General features: G+C 40.8%; 1 long non-coding RNA gene across 1 annotated transcript; it reads right to left on the bottom strand.

Moving 5' to 3' along the window:
• Window positions 1-2,734: 2,734 nt before the first annotated feature.
• LOC136705099 (uncharacterized) lies at window positions 2,735-4,635 on the bottom strand. Its single transcript, XR_010804005.1, has 3 exons — window positions 4,539-4,635; window positions 4,319-4,393; window positions 2,735-3,198 (listed from the first exon to the last, which is right to left on the bottom strand). It is a non-coding gene; the product is annotated as an uncharacterized lncRNA (long non-coding RNA).
• Window positions 4,636-14,863: the final 10,228 nt, after the last annotated feature.

Consider the following 14,863-nt stretch of genomic DNA (forward strand, 5'->3'; position numbering starts at 1 on the left):
GTGTCTGCGTGGGTTTCCTCCGGGTGACTGTCTGTGAGGAGTGCGGTGTGTTCTGTGTCTGCGTGGGTTTCCTCCGTGTGACTGTCTGTGAGGAGTGTGGTGTTTTCTCCTTGTGTCTGTGAGGGTTTCCTCCGGGTGACTGTCTGTGAGGAGTGTGGTGTGTTCTCTCTGTGTCTGCGTGGGTTTCCTCCGGGTGACTGTTTGTGAGGAGTGTGATGTGTTCTCCCTGTGTCTGCGTGGGTTTCCTCCGGGTGACTGTCTGTGAGGAGTGTGGTGTGTTCTCTCTGTGTCTGCGTGGGTTTCCTCCGGGTGACTGTCTGTGAGGAGTGTGGTGTGTTCTCCCTGTGTCTGTGTGGGTTTCCTCCGGGTGACTGTCTGTGAGGAGTGTGGTGTGTTCTCCCTGTGTCTGTGTGGGTTTCCTCCGGGTGACTGTCTGTGAGGAGTGTGGTGTGTTCTCTCTGTGTCTGCGTGGGTTTCTTCCGGGTGACTGTCTGTGAGGAGTGTGGTGTGTTCTCCCTGTGTCTGTGTGGGTTTCCTCCGGGTGACTGTCTGTGAGGAGTGTGGTGTGTTCTCTCTGTGTCTGCGTGGGTTTCCTCCGGGTGACTGTCTGTGAGGAGTGTGGTGTGTTCTCCCTGTGTCTGTGAGGGTTTCCTCCGGGTGACTGTCTGTGAGGAGTGTGGTGTGTTCTCTCTGTGTCTGCGTGGGTTTCCTCCGGGTGACTGTTTGTGAGGAGTGTGATGTGTTCTCCCTGTGTCTGCGTGGGTTTCCTCCGGGTGACTGTCTGTGAGGAGTGTGGTGTGTTCTCTCTGTGTCTGCGTGGGTTTCCTCCGGGTGACTGTCTGTGAGGAGTGTGGTGTGTTCTCCCTGTGTCTGTGTGGGTTTCCTCCGGGTGACTGTCTGTGAGGAGTGTGGTGTGTTCTCCCTGTGTCTGTGTGGGTTTCCTCCGGGTGACTGTCTGTGAGGAGTGTGGTGTGTTCTCTCTGTGTCTGCGTGGGTTTCTTCCGGGTGACTGTCTGTGAGGAGTGTGGTGTGTTCTCCCTGTGTCTGTGTGGGTTTCCTCCGGGTGACTGTCTGTGAGGAGTGTGGTGTGTTCTCTCTGTGTCTGCGTGGGTTTCCTCCGGGTGACTGTCTGTGAGGAGTGTGGTGTGTTCTCCCTGTGTCTGTGTGGGTTTCCTCCGGGTGACTGTCTGTGAGGAGTGTGGTGTGTTCTCTCTGTGTCTGCGTGGGTTTCCTCCGGGTGACTGTCTGTGAGGAGTGTGGTGTGTTCTCTCTGTGTCTGCGTGGGTTTCCTCCGGGTGACTGTCTGTGAGGAGTGTGGTGTGTTCTCTCTGTGTCTGCGTGGGTTTCCTCCGGGTGCTCCGGTTTCCTCCCACAGTCCAAAAACACACGTTGGTAGGTGATTTGGCGACTCAAAAGTGTCCTTAGGTGTGAGTGTGTGAGTGAATGTGTGTGTGTCTGTGTTGCCCTGTGAAGGCCTGGCGCCCCCTCCAGGGTGTATTCCTGCCTTGCACCCAATGATTCCAGGTAGGCTCTGGACCCACCGCAACCCTGAACTGGATAAGGGTTACAGATAATGAATGAATGAATGAAATATGCCGCTGAGCTGTAACAGGGAGAACAGAGCCTCTGCCACTACTACTCGGGGCTCAGCACTGCAGGAACTGCACTATGTAACTTTCAAAGGAGGGTAGAGACCCAGTGCGTGCTGACCAATCACGTTCATCCCCAATAGGCAGCCAGTTACAAACCATTTTGAGTAGCTAGCAAGTTTTGCTAGCAAAGTCCCTGGCTTTGCTCACTCTGCGAGCTAACTCGGTGTGATTAAAACTTGACTGGCCCCCTCTGTGTGCTACAGTGGTGTGATCACAACTCAATCAGCCGACTCAGGGGCGCGATTTAAACGTTAGTTACAATTTCCTAGTTTAACTGTAGCTCCTGTTAGTTCTGTTATTAAATTTGAGCTTCATTGATAGGAGCAGTGAACCTGGTAAATGGTGGTTAGATTTGTGTTTGAGGAGACACTCTTCCTGTGAAGTGCCTGCTTTTACAAGAAGCTCTGTATCATCATCACCATCTCTCTCTCTCTCTGGGTTTGGCTGTCGGAAACACTGCTATGCGTCCTATGGAATGGATGCTGAAGGACCTGCTTTACATCCATTTTAGTGAAAGGGGCAGTCTGGGTAATGCTGGAGGTTTCTGTGGTTTTACACTTCACTACCTGTGTTTTCATCGCGCACTCTTTGCAGCAACGTGGGTGGCAGGTTATACTACCATGACACACACTCCCTCCTCTGTGTGTGTGTGTGTGTGTGTGTGTGTGTGTGAGCGCACAGTTCCGTATTGTGGTTGGCTCTCTGCACCCCTCCGAGTCATCGCTCAGCTCTGTGCTCGGAAAATAGGGAGTTTGTTTCATGATGAAAGCCCAGTTCCTAAAGAGGCAGAGGTCTAAATTAGATTTACATATTGATTGTTTTCCCTCCTGCATGGTGCATCACAGCGATGCTGCTCGGGCGGTCTGTCCCGGGACCCCTCGCCCGACTTCCCATAAAAAAAACGAGAAAACAACTGAGTACAAAGTAAGGAACACAACGTGGACAAAGTTTCCATTTCTGTTAGTTTTCTTTCTCACTCGACACTCTGCACTCTCCACGTTCACTCACACACACATATTATGTCCTTTTTTTTCTACTTTCCCTCTCTCCCTCCCTCCCTCTTGTTCCCTTTATTTGCAGTGCAGTCAGTGCTTGGCATTAAATCTTATTATTTTTCAGTAAATAAACTGGTTTCTGGTAGGAATTACACCAAGCTTAGTGTGAGGTCCGTTTCATAAAAGGGCCTGGAAGCTTTTATGCGTGATGTTTTCTGTGCTTTCTGTTTGTGCTTTAGCAGAGAGACACTTTCTGACAGCTTAGAAAAGAAAGAGTCCAGGTTTTTCTCGCGGTGAGTTTGGGTTCTTGTTTTTTTTCTTTTCCCTTCCACTCCAGGCAGCATTGTGGTGAGGGTTATTCGAAGGGGCTGCATTTTTTCTTGATTTCACTCTTTTGTTCTTGACTGTTCTGTAAGTAGTTCCAGGGTTCCAGGGTGTGTGTGTGTGTGTGTGACTATGTGAGTGGGCCCGGTGTGACACCTGCTGTGGTGAGAATGAATGGGGGGTCAGGGACGGGCTCTAGCTGCAGCTGCTCCTTCCCACTGCTGTCTCTAGAGGGGCACATACACACACACACACACACACACACACACACACACATATACACACAAGCATGCAAGCAGTCATTCAGAAATACTTGAATAATATCAGTCAAACTCAGACTGGAAATTTATAGATATTCTCGTTTCATTTACACTACCCCAGTAAACAATTAGCCGTTGATTCAACGTTGAAATAACGTAATGACTGCCGTCTAATCAACGTTCTCTTAAGGTTGAAAATGAAAGTTGAAAAGACGTCCAAACACAGACATTGAAAAGACGACTATTAGACGTATTTTGGACGTTCATTGACGTTATTAATTGGTCCCGAAATAAATTAATTGTATAAAACACGTTTTAGACGTCCACTGACGTTATCGATTGGTCACCACTTAACTAAATTATTAAGATGGATTTTGGACGTCCATTGACGTGTAAAATATGTCCTTGACGGACAGACTACTTTTAGACCTATTTTGAACGTCCAGGAACGTTCCTTGTTTACTGGGTAAGGCCTTGTTAAATATTAACATTTTGTGGCCAACACACTACACCGACTCCCTTCCTGGTGTAAAAATTCTGATAAATAAATAATCAACAAAGCCACACTTTCAATGCACATACTTTCCTAATATTTCCTGAATATTGACAGCAATCAACCAACGTATCCTTTAGACATTAACTGAATTGAGAGCATTTTTTACAGCTTAAATAATCAAGATCCACGTGTTTACGTCACTCATCTCCACCTATTCAAATAAGAAATTAATACTGTACTCTAGACCCAGTGAACAAGGGACGTCCCTGGACGTTCAAAATAGGTCTAAAAGTGGTCTGTCCGTCAAGGACATCTTTTAAACGTCAGTGGACGTCCAAAAACCATCTTAATACGTTAGTTAAGTGGTCACCAATTAATAAAGTCAATGGACGTCCAAAATACGTCTAATAGTCGTCATTTCAATGTCTGTGTTTGGACGTCTTTTCAACTTTCATTTTCAACCTTAAGAGAACGTTAATTAGACGGCAGTCATTACGTTATTTCAACGTTGAATCAACGGCTAATTGTTTGCTGTGGAATGTTTAATACAAAACTGGTCTTGAATATTTGAACAAATGTATTAAATCTCACCCTAAAATGTCACCAGTAAAGGCTGGTATCATGAGAACACCGATGGTGTTTTGCAGAGTGGAGGTATCTTCAAAACTAAAGTCAGGAGGAGGTGACGGGACACGACATTGTCTTAAGTGGCCACCAGAGGGCAGTGTTTTATAAATATATCATTTAATCGTATCTCCAAAATCATTTTATAATATTTTTTTTTGTATGTATAGAGTTGAGAAATACGTACGTACGAAGCCATTCGCAGCACGCTCCTCCAGTCACAGAATGCTTGTGTTGTGATGTAGGCGACACAAAGAACAGTTCATGTGGAGTCCGCTGTTGACGCTCGGAGGAAGTGACGACAGTGTTTGTACATTATTATATACAGCACTGTGTTAACATCTTAGGCGCCTAAGATAATGATATATATTTAAACTAATGCCTTCTGAGTGAGTGTGGGGCTGGTATAAAGTTATTTATAATCACAGTAAATACAAACAAACAAAAACAAATAATAAATATAAGATCATTTTTCTTTCTATAAAGCAGCAGTTGGGAGTGAGTTTGAAGAACAATGTTTTTGCTCAGATTCTCCTTCATTTGCATGAACTTGTTAGACCCACAGCACTCATTATTTAAAGTCATTATTTATTAACCATTAAAACTAGGTACTGGATGATAACCTCAAATAATACAGACTCCACGAGGAGAGATTTGGACAAAGTTAAACACATTCACACACAGAGGATCACACGGCTGAGATAAAGAGCTGTTTAAATCTCCTAAAACCTTTGCACAGTACTGTACACCGGAAGATTTTATTAATATCCACAATTACCTCTGCCATATTATTAATGAGAAAGGCACCAGCGTGTCAAACCAGCACGTGTTCATAGAGGCATTATACGGTAACTTTTTGAATTATTAATTTTTTCACTACACTGAAATTATCCTTAATGTTTGTGTTGAGTTTGGAATCTCAATAAAAATCCAACAGAGGCTTAATATTAACCACAGTTGCTGAGTTCACGAGGAGTGTTTACAAACACTCCAATAATGTGGTAGTAAAAATAATAAAGTAATAATGTAAAAAGACAATAAAAATATTTAAAAATACACGTTTGCTCCTTTCATGGCTTTGTCTCTCATTCTTCTTTGTTCTGAGAGTTTATTCTGGACGTACGCAGCGATCTGTGGTCTTCCTCTTGTCCTCTTCCAGCAGTGAAGGCCATCTCCATCGTAGTCATCTTCACAGCGGCAGGTGTATGAGCCTATGGTGTTGACACATTGTGAATGGCGGCTGCAGTGGTGAAGGCCTGTCACACACTCGTCTTCATCTGTAGAGAGGAGAGCACCAGGTAAGAGACAGAGATTCAGCAGATATTTAGAGGTATGTTCTCAATAAAGTCATGACAGCAGAGGTGCTCATTAGGCTGATGCTGCCTTTACTATTTTAGCTGTAAAGGTTTTATTCATTCATTATCTGTAACCCTTATCCAGTTCAGGGTCACGGTGGGTCCAGAGCCAACCTGGAATCATTGGGTCCTTGGGACCAGTCCTTCACAGGGCAACACAGACACACACACACACATTCACTCACACACTCACACCTACGGACACTTTTGAGTCGCCAATCCACCTAACAACGTGTGTTTTTGGACTGTGGGAGGAAACCGGAGCACCCGGAGGAAACCCACGCAGACACAGGGAGAACACACCACACTCCTCACAGACAGTCACCCGAAGGAAACCCACGCAGACACAGAGAGAACACACCACACTCCTCACAGACAGTCACCTGGAGGAAACCCACGCAGACACAGGGAGAACACACCACATCCCTCACAGACAGTCACCCGGAGGAAACCCACGCAGACACAGAGAGAACACACCACACTCCTCAAAGACAGTCACCCTGAGGAAACCCACGCAGACACAGAGAGAACACACCACGCTCCTCACAGACAGTCACCTGGAGGAAACCCACGCAGACACAGAGAGAACACACCACACTCCTCAAAGACAGTCACCCTGAGGAAACCCACGCAGACACAGGGAGAACACACCACATCCCTCACAGACAGTCACCCGGAGGAAACCCACGCAGACACAGAGAGAACACACCACACTCCTCAAAGACAGTCACCCTGAGGAAACCCACGCAGACACAGGGAGAACACACCACACTCCTCACAGGCAGTCACCCGGTGTGGGACTCGAACCCACAACCTCCAGGACCGTGGAGCTGTCAGACTGCGACACCTACCTGCTGCACCACCGTGCCGCCCCAGGTTTTATTCAAAGTTACCGAAATAAACTGAAAGTGTGTGCTGTGTGGTTTTATGGAGTGTGATTAAAAAAATGTACTGAGAAAATTCTCAAAGGTAAATTAATTTTGTGGCTGTCTCCTCCAGAAAAGCATAAGTGGATCTTCAGAAGTACATTAGGCCCTTAACTAGTATTTTGAGAGATCATTTGCTGTTCATAGAGTCGTTACATTGGAAAGAATTGTTCAAGGTGATGTTTTCTAGCAAACGCTGATGTTATTAGTGAGTGTGTAAGCAGTGCATGATTTCACACTGCTGTAGAAACGATTTATAGCTTGTAACCAATCTAAGGTCTAAGTGGGGCTTGGGGGGCGGTCTCTTGGTGGGAGGTCCGACTCGGAGGTGACCTACATATTTATGAATACTGTTTTCAGAATATATTTTTGTGAGGTTCACCACTGCCATTTCCCCCCAGGAATTACTAGGTAGGAGTCTTTAAACATATTTACAAAAATAAAATTTTACATTATTACTGGACTGTAAATGACCTCACAACAGTTTTTTTTAAATTATTATTTACTCAAATTAAAAAAGGAGGTATTTCTCATTTCTTCAAAGAAGTCTACGCTGAAAAGTTGCCTTACATTTTCTGTGACGTGGACTGAAGAGAATAGGGTGATTATGGGTATTCTGGCACTTTATTTTGATTATATACTTTTTCTATCTGAAAGAAGTGAGCACAGTGCTGCCCTCTGGGTTTTTACAAATGAAGGTCCATTTTGTATGTACCTTTGAATGTGATTCAGAAATGTACCTAAAGTCTTTTTTTTCCCCATAATACCATGTGATTTAACGACATCACTGCTTCATCCTCATGATTCGGAATGCGTGAGTTGTGCTAAAAGGTGTTCAGCAACTGGTATGGCAAAAAAAAACTTGGTATCCTCGCTGCTGATCTCCAAAGATTGTTAACATTATTAAAGAAATATTCTGTAATCAAGGACCTTTAGTACCTCGGCATGTGATAGAATTCCTAAAGGTTCCCAGCACAAAACCGGACCTGCACACACACGTATAGCTCCCAAAGGTGTTCCTGCAGGCCTGGCGTTCGGAGCAGACGCGGGAAGGACCCTCACATTCATTGATGTCTAAAAAATAAAGAAATGAACAGTTTACTTAGAGTTTCACTTGCAATTTAAACGTGTTTCTTTAAAACAAAATAACTTGCTGTTGAATGGATAATAATTGATATATTTGCTCAGAGTAATACACATCTACCAACGTCTGTAGGAAGAAACTAATTCTTACTAGGAGATAATAAAATGTTACACAATGTGCACCTGGATACACTCGCCAAGACATGTGCATATAAACACAGCGTCTTGTTCTGCCCCTCTTTAGTGATCAAACGAACACAGAATTGAGGTTAATGACCCCTTTGTCACTCCTTTGAAATGTACACCACTGTAAAGGACAAGGAAAATATATATAGTCTAGTCTCCCTCTCTCTCTCTCTCTCTCTCTCTCTCTCTCTCTCTCTCTCTCTCTCTCTCTCTCTCTCTCTCTCTCTCTCTCTCTCTCTCCCTCTCTCTCTCTCTCTCTCTCTCTCTCTCTATATCTCTCTCTCTATCTCACTCCCTCTCTCTCTTTTGTCTTTGTCTTCACACAGAAAAGATTACAGACCTGCAGCATGTTAACTGCTAGTATGAATTTCCTTACCCTAAAGCTTGTCTTTTTCCAAAGTAATTTGTGACTTCTTGCAGTTAACTGCCACGTCATAAGCCCTAATTTTCCACGTGAGAGGATATGAATACACAGGCTTGGAGCTTCTTGACAAAAACAGCTTGTCTCCCATGACAGCAAATAGTTTTGAAAGATGTCAGATCTTATAATCAGCCATTGTTTAAAAGGCCAGCCGAGTTATTACTCTGAAGGCCAAAAGAGTTTTACTGATGTCTTTATCGGTGACACGGTGACGCAGCAGGTAGTGTCACAGTCACACAGCTCCAGGGACCGGCAGGTTGTGGCTCCGGGTGACTGTCTGTGAGGAGTGTGGTGTGTTCTCTCTGTGTCTGCGTGGGTTTCCTCCGGGTGACTGTCTGTGAGGAGTGTGGTGTGTTCTCTCTGTGTCTGCGTGGGTTTCCTCCGGGTGACTGTCTGTGAGGAGTGTGGTGTGTTCTCTCTGTGTCTGCGTGGGTTTCCTCCGGGTGACTGTCTTCGAGGAGTGTGGTGTGTTCTCTCTGTGTCTGCGTGGGTTTCCTCCGGGTGACTGTCTGTGAGGAGTGTGGTGTGTTCTCTCTGTGTCTGCGTGGGTTTCCTCCGGGTGACTGTCTGTGAGGAGTGTGGTGTGTTCTCTCTGTGTCTGCGTGGGTTTCCTCCGGGTGACTGTCTGTGAGGAGTGTGGTGTGTTCTCCCTGTGTCTGCGTGGGTTTCCTCCGGGTGACTGTCTGTGATGAGTGTGGTGTGTTCTCTCTGTGTCTGCGTGGGTTTCCTCCGGGTGACTGTCTGTGAGGAGTGTGGTGTGTTCTCCCTGTGTCTGCGTGGGTTTCCTCCGGGTGACTGTCTGTGAGGAGTGTGGTGTGTTCTCTCTGTGTCTGCGTGGGTTTCCTCCGGGTGACTGTCTGTGAGGAGTGTGGTGTGTTCTCTCTGTGTCTGCGTGGGTTTCCTCCGGGTGACTGTCTGTGAGGAGTGTGGTGTGTTCTCTCTGTGTCTGCGTGGGTTTCCTCCGGGTGACTGTCTGTGAGGAGTGTGGTGTGTTCTCTCTGTGTCTGCGTGGGTTTCCTCCGGGTGACTGTCTGTGATGAGTGTGGTGTGTTCTCTCTGTGTCTGCGTGGGTTTGCTCCGGGTGACTGTCTGTGAGGAGTGTGGTGTGTTCTCCCTGTGTCTGCGTGGGTTTCCTCCGGGTGACTGTCTGTGAGGAGTGTGGTGTGTTCTCTCTGTGTCTGCGTGGGTTTCCTCCGGGTGACTGTCTGTGAGGAGTGTGGTGTGTTCTCCCCGTGTCTGCATGGGTTTCCTCCGGGTGCTCCGGTTTCTTCCCACAGTGCAAGAACACACGTTGGTAGGTGGATAGGCGACTCAAAAGTGTCCGTGAGTGTGTGTGTGTTGCCCTGTTCTGGCGCCCCCTCCAGGGTGTATTCCCGCATTGCCCCCAATGATTCCAGGTAGGCTTTGGGCCCACCGCGACCCTCAACTGGGTTACAGACAATGAATGAAGGAATGAATGATGTCTTTGTCGAGATATGTTTAGTGTCTAGTGTTTAATGGCTTTTGTAGTTTTGCACTGATGAGGCTATGAGGCTCATATAGGTGAAACTTAATGAAACCGAGGCCAACACTCTGCATCAAATAAATCCCAAATAAATTTGGTAAGAGTAGGTGAGTAGTCTTGCACTTACTGAAGAGGATTCTGACATTGTATGACATTGTATTAACACTGATCTCTGTTAGATAACTATTGATAAATCTAGATAAGTGAGTAATGAGTTTCAACCGATCACTAGCCGACGTGTGTGGAATCATGAAAAACCTGTCCCCACTGGAAATGATTTTGTTTTCCAGACACTTCTGCACACATAGCCAGCATGCTTTAAATCATCACCTATTTCACCTTCCAGTGACCCTCAGTGCTTTCTTTTGAGCAACATGAACATTTCTGTACATACAGGTGGTGCTACCATGATGTGTCATCACTATCATTATTAACTGTGTAAATGTACCCCAAATCCTGCTAAAACAATTTGTTCACGCATCCACGACTAAAGTCTGTGGGACCACCTTTACATGTTCTGTTATCTAGTGCCAGCTGGAACCCAGGGGGGCGCTGGCAGGCTGGCGCTCCATTCCTCCCAATCTGGCAACCCAGCTGGCAACAAAGGCCACTGCAGTCAGGCTGCTCTATGAAGTTATGAAAAAAAAATAGAAAGTTAAAAGAGTTACTAACAAAATATGTTTTTCCTTTTTTTTGCACACACAGATGTTACTCTATGAAGGTATTAAGTCACGATAAGAATTTTAGGACTAAATATATTTTCTGGAACAAAGAAAGTTTCAAAGTTCACCGCATTCCATTTTTTAAAAATGTTGCTTAAGATTGTTTTAAACAAATAGAGAGTAAACTAATAATACTAGTCATTAATAATAGATAGTGAACTAATAATACTAGTCATTAATAATAGATAGTGAACTAATAATACTAGTCATTAATAATAGATAGTGAACTAATAATACTAGTCATTAATAATAGATAGTGAACTAATAATACTAGTCATTAATAATAGATAGTAAACTAATAATACTAGTCATTAATAATAGATAGTAAACTAATAATACTAGTCATTAATAATAGATAGTGAACTAATAATACTAGTCATTAATAATAGATAGTGAACTAATAATACTAGTCATTAATAACAGATAGTGAACTAATAATACTAGTCATTAATAATAGATAGTGAACTAATAATACTAGTCATTAATAATAGATAGTGAACTAATAATACTAGTCATTAATAATAGATAGTAAACTAATAATACTAGTCATTAATAATAGATAGTGAACTAATAATACTAGTCATTAATAATAGATAGTGAACTAATAATACTAGTTATTAATAATAGATAGTAAACTAATAATACTAGTTATTAATAATAGATAGTGAACTAATAATACTAGTCATTAATAATAGATAGTGAACTAATAATACTAGTCATTAATAATAGATAGTGAACTAATAATACTAGTCATTAATACTAGATAGTGAACTAATAATACTAGTCATTAATAATAGATAGTGAACTAATAATACTAGTCATTAATAATAGATAGTAAACTAATAATACTAGTCATTAATAATAGATAGTGAACTAATAATACTAGTCATTAATAATAGATAGTAAACTAATAATACTAGTTATTAATAATAGATAGTGAACTAATAATACTAGTCATTAATAATAGATAGTGAACTAATAATACTAGTCATTAATAATAGATAGTGAACTAATAATACTAGTCATTAATAATAGATAGTGAACTAATAATACTAGTCATTAATAATAGATAGTGAACTAATAATACTAGTCATTAATAATAGATAGTGAACTAATAATACTAGTCATTAATAATAGATAGTGAACTAATAATACTAGTCATTAATAATAGATAGTGAACTAATAATACTAGTCATTAATAATAGATAGTGAACTAATAATACTAGTCATTAATAATAGATAGTAAACTAATAATACTAGTCATTAATAATAGATAGTGAACTAATAATACTAGTCATTAATAATAGATAGTAAACTAATAATACTAGTTATTAATAATAGATAGTGAACTAATAATACTAGTTATTAATAATAGATAGTGAACTATTAATACTAGTCATTAATAATAGATAGTGAACTAATAATACTAGTCATTAATAATAGATAGTGAACTAATAATACTAGTCATTAATAATAGATAGTGAACTAATAATACTAGTCATTAATAATAGATAGTGAACTAATAATACTAGTCATTAATAATAGATAGTGAACTAATAATACTAGTCATTAATAATAGATAGTAAACTAATAATACTAGTCATTAATAATAGATAGTAAACTAATAATACTAGTCATTAATAATAGATAGTAAACTAATAATACTAGTTATTAATAATAGATAGTGAACTAATAATACTAGTTATTAATAATAGATAGTGAACTATTAATACTAGTCATTAATAATAGATAGTGAACTAATAATACTAGTCATTAATAATAGATAGTGAACTAATAATACTAGTCATTAATAATAGATAGTGAACTAATAATACTAGTCATTAATAATAGATAGTGAACTAATAATACTAGTCATTAATAATAGATAGTGAACTAATAATACTAGTCATTAATAATAGATAGTAAACTAATAATACTAGTCATTAATAATAGATAGTGAACTAATAATACTAGTCATTAATAATAGATAGTGAACTAATAATACTAGTCATTAATAATAGATAGTGAACTAATAATACTAGTCATTAATAATAGATAGTAAACTAATATTACTCTCTGACAGAGCCATAACACTTTGTTTTAAATGGGTCTGTTTTTGATAAAGCACTATTTCACAGTCTTAACTATGCTTTAACTGTCAAAAACATCTATTAATCAAATGGCTCCTTACTAACAAGGTATGACTGGATTGTTTTCGTCTTTAAGGAATGGGTAAATTGTGTGAATTTGACTGCTCTGAATATGACACACACACAGAAAATGAAATATGTTTTAAAGTTGCTGTCCAGTACTGAAGTTTGACATCCTCGTCTCCAGGATTAAATGTCTCCTTAGTGTTGTCTGTTTTTATTTATGCATTTTATAATCTATCATCCTTATGTATATCTTAATATTAAAATATTCCTAAATACTTACTGATGCAGGAGTTGCCGTCAGCATCCAGTATGTAGCCAGTGTCACAGAAACAGAGGAAACTCCCTGCAGTGTTCATACAGCTGTGGGAGCAGGGCCTGCTGTGTAGCCCACACTCGTTTATATCTGGCATTAAAAACAGATATATTCAGCACAGCTGGGATAATTATAAAATATGTTTTTACTACTAAAACAAACTCTAACTATTAGTTACTGCATGATATTAAATTACTATTGAAGGTTTCTTTATGACACATTATTTTAGACCAAATATGGAGAAGCCTCCAATGCTTCTCCAATCCAAATGAGTCTTGGTTACTGTACATGTTCCTTACTGCCTGCTCTATCGTTCTTAGTCCTTTAAAAAGGAAATATCTACCTTACCTTCACTGCATTGTCTCCCCTTGTAGCCTTTGTGGCAGAAGCAGTGGTCTGGAGCAACACAGACACCATTTATACATGGCTTTTTACACACAGCTGTGAAACACCACAAAGATAATTGAGGGAATAAAAAGGCATTTTTAATGAATTTAGGATTAATATTTTTATTAAGAATCAAACTTAGGGAAGTGGATTGTTGCAGGAGCAGTTTTTGTCTTCATTTTTATTGTTATTTGTTTGCAGTATTGTCCCAAAGGAATAATTTTAATAAAACTGACAAATGGGAATTTATATAATAATTTTGCAGTATATTTCTGTGTAGAAATTGTGGCCAGTGCATCATCTCTCATATCAGTATATTACTACACTGTAAACAATTGCTGTAAATTTACAGCAAGTCTGCTACAGTATTTTATTGTAAATCACAGTATTTACAGTAAATTATTGTAATATTCTATTACAGTAATATGCTGTAAATTTGAAATACAGTAGTGTTCCTGTAAAAATACAGTAAATGCCTGGGAACTCTACTGCTAGTGTTTTACTGTAAAATTTACAATACATTTTTTACAGTGTATATATCACTCACGCTGGCAATCTCCATTCACACGTTTCCAACCATAAGAACTGGAACGAAGGTGGCCAAATCTGCAGATCCCTGGCCCCCTACGCTGCATGAACATGTCCTTCTCATTTCTGTGAAGTTATAAAATACCATCAGTAAGTTCTGTTCAATATAATGCTAATAAAAATTAAGAGTATATTGTATATTTAATTACACAATATACACAACAGAAAGGGTTTCAGGTTCTCTGGTCTAATGATCATTGGATAAGTTACAAACTGTTAAAAACTGAAACACTTATTTCCTACAGCTCCAGAAAGTGTATCTGAAACAGTGACAGCCATCGGTTTACTACCGCATTGCATATTATACCTTCATTCATTCACAGTCTGTAAGCGCATATCCAGTTCAGGGTCATGGTGGGTCTGGAGCCTACCCGGAATAATATAGCGCCAGGCACTTAAGACAGTATTGAAAAGAGTCTTGTCTGTTTCAAACCCTTCAAACTGTAAAGTGTGTTAACCTTTAAACATAAGACGTTTATGGAAACTTTCAAGGCCAGGTATAAACACCATTGCAACACAAACCTGGTCTGACACACTGTTGTTTCCTCTTAAATGTCGTTATTTGGACAAACCACAACAATTCTGAGGACTTGCACATACCTGTTTGGGAGAGAGTCCGTGCAGAATCCGTGTAAGTATCTTTGGACAAAAACGAATTCCATAAGTGCCATTAACGCAGCTCATCTGGAGTACTGTCGAGGCAAACACGTTTTTCTCTGAACTCCATGTCCTTTTGGTTATTCTCGTCGGTTTGATGGAAACGGCCCAAGGTCTATAGGATGCTGGATAGTGTCATTGGTGGATAGAAAGCCTAGTTGTTGTCAGGATTGCATTTGCTTTGGAGGTCACCTGTGAGTAGGTGTGTGTTTAA

This window comes from Hoplias malabaricus, chromosome 8 (genome assembly GCF_029633855.1).
Source record: "Hoplias malabaricus isolate fHopMal1 chromosome 8, fHopMal1.hap1, whole genome shotgun sequence".
Taxonomy (NCBI): Eukaryota; Metazoa; Chordata; class Actinopteri; order Characiformes; family Erythrinidae; genus Hoplias; species Hoplias malabaricus.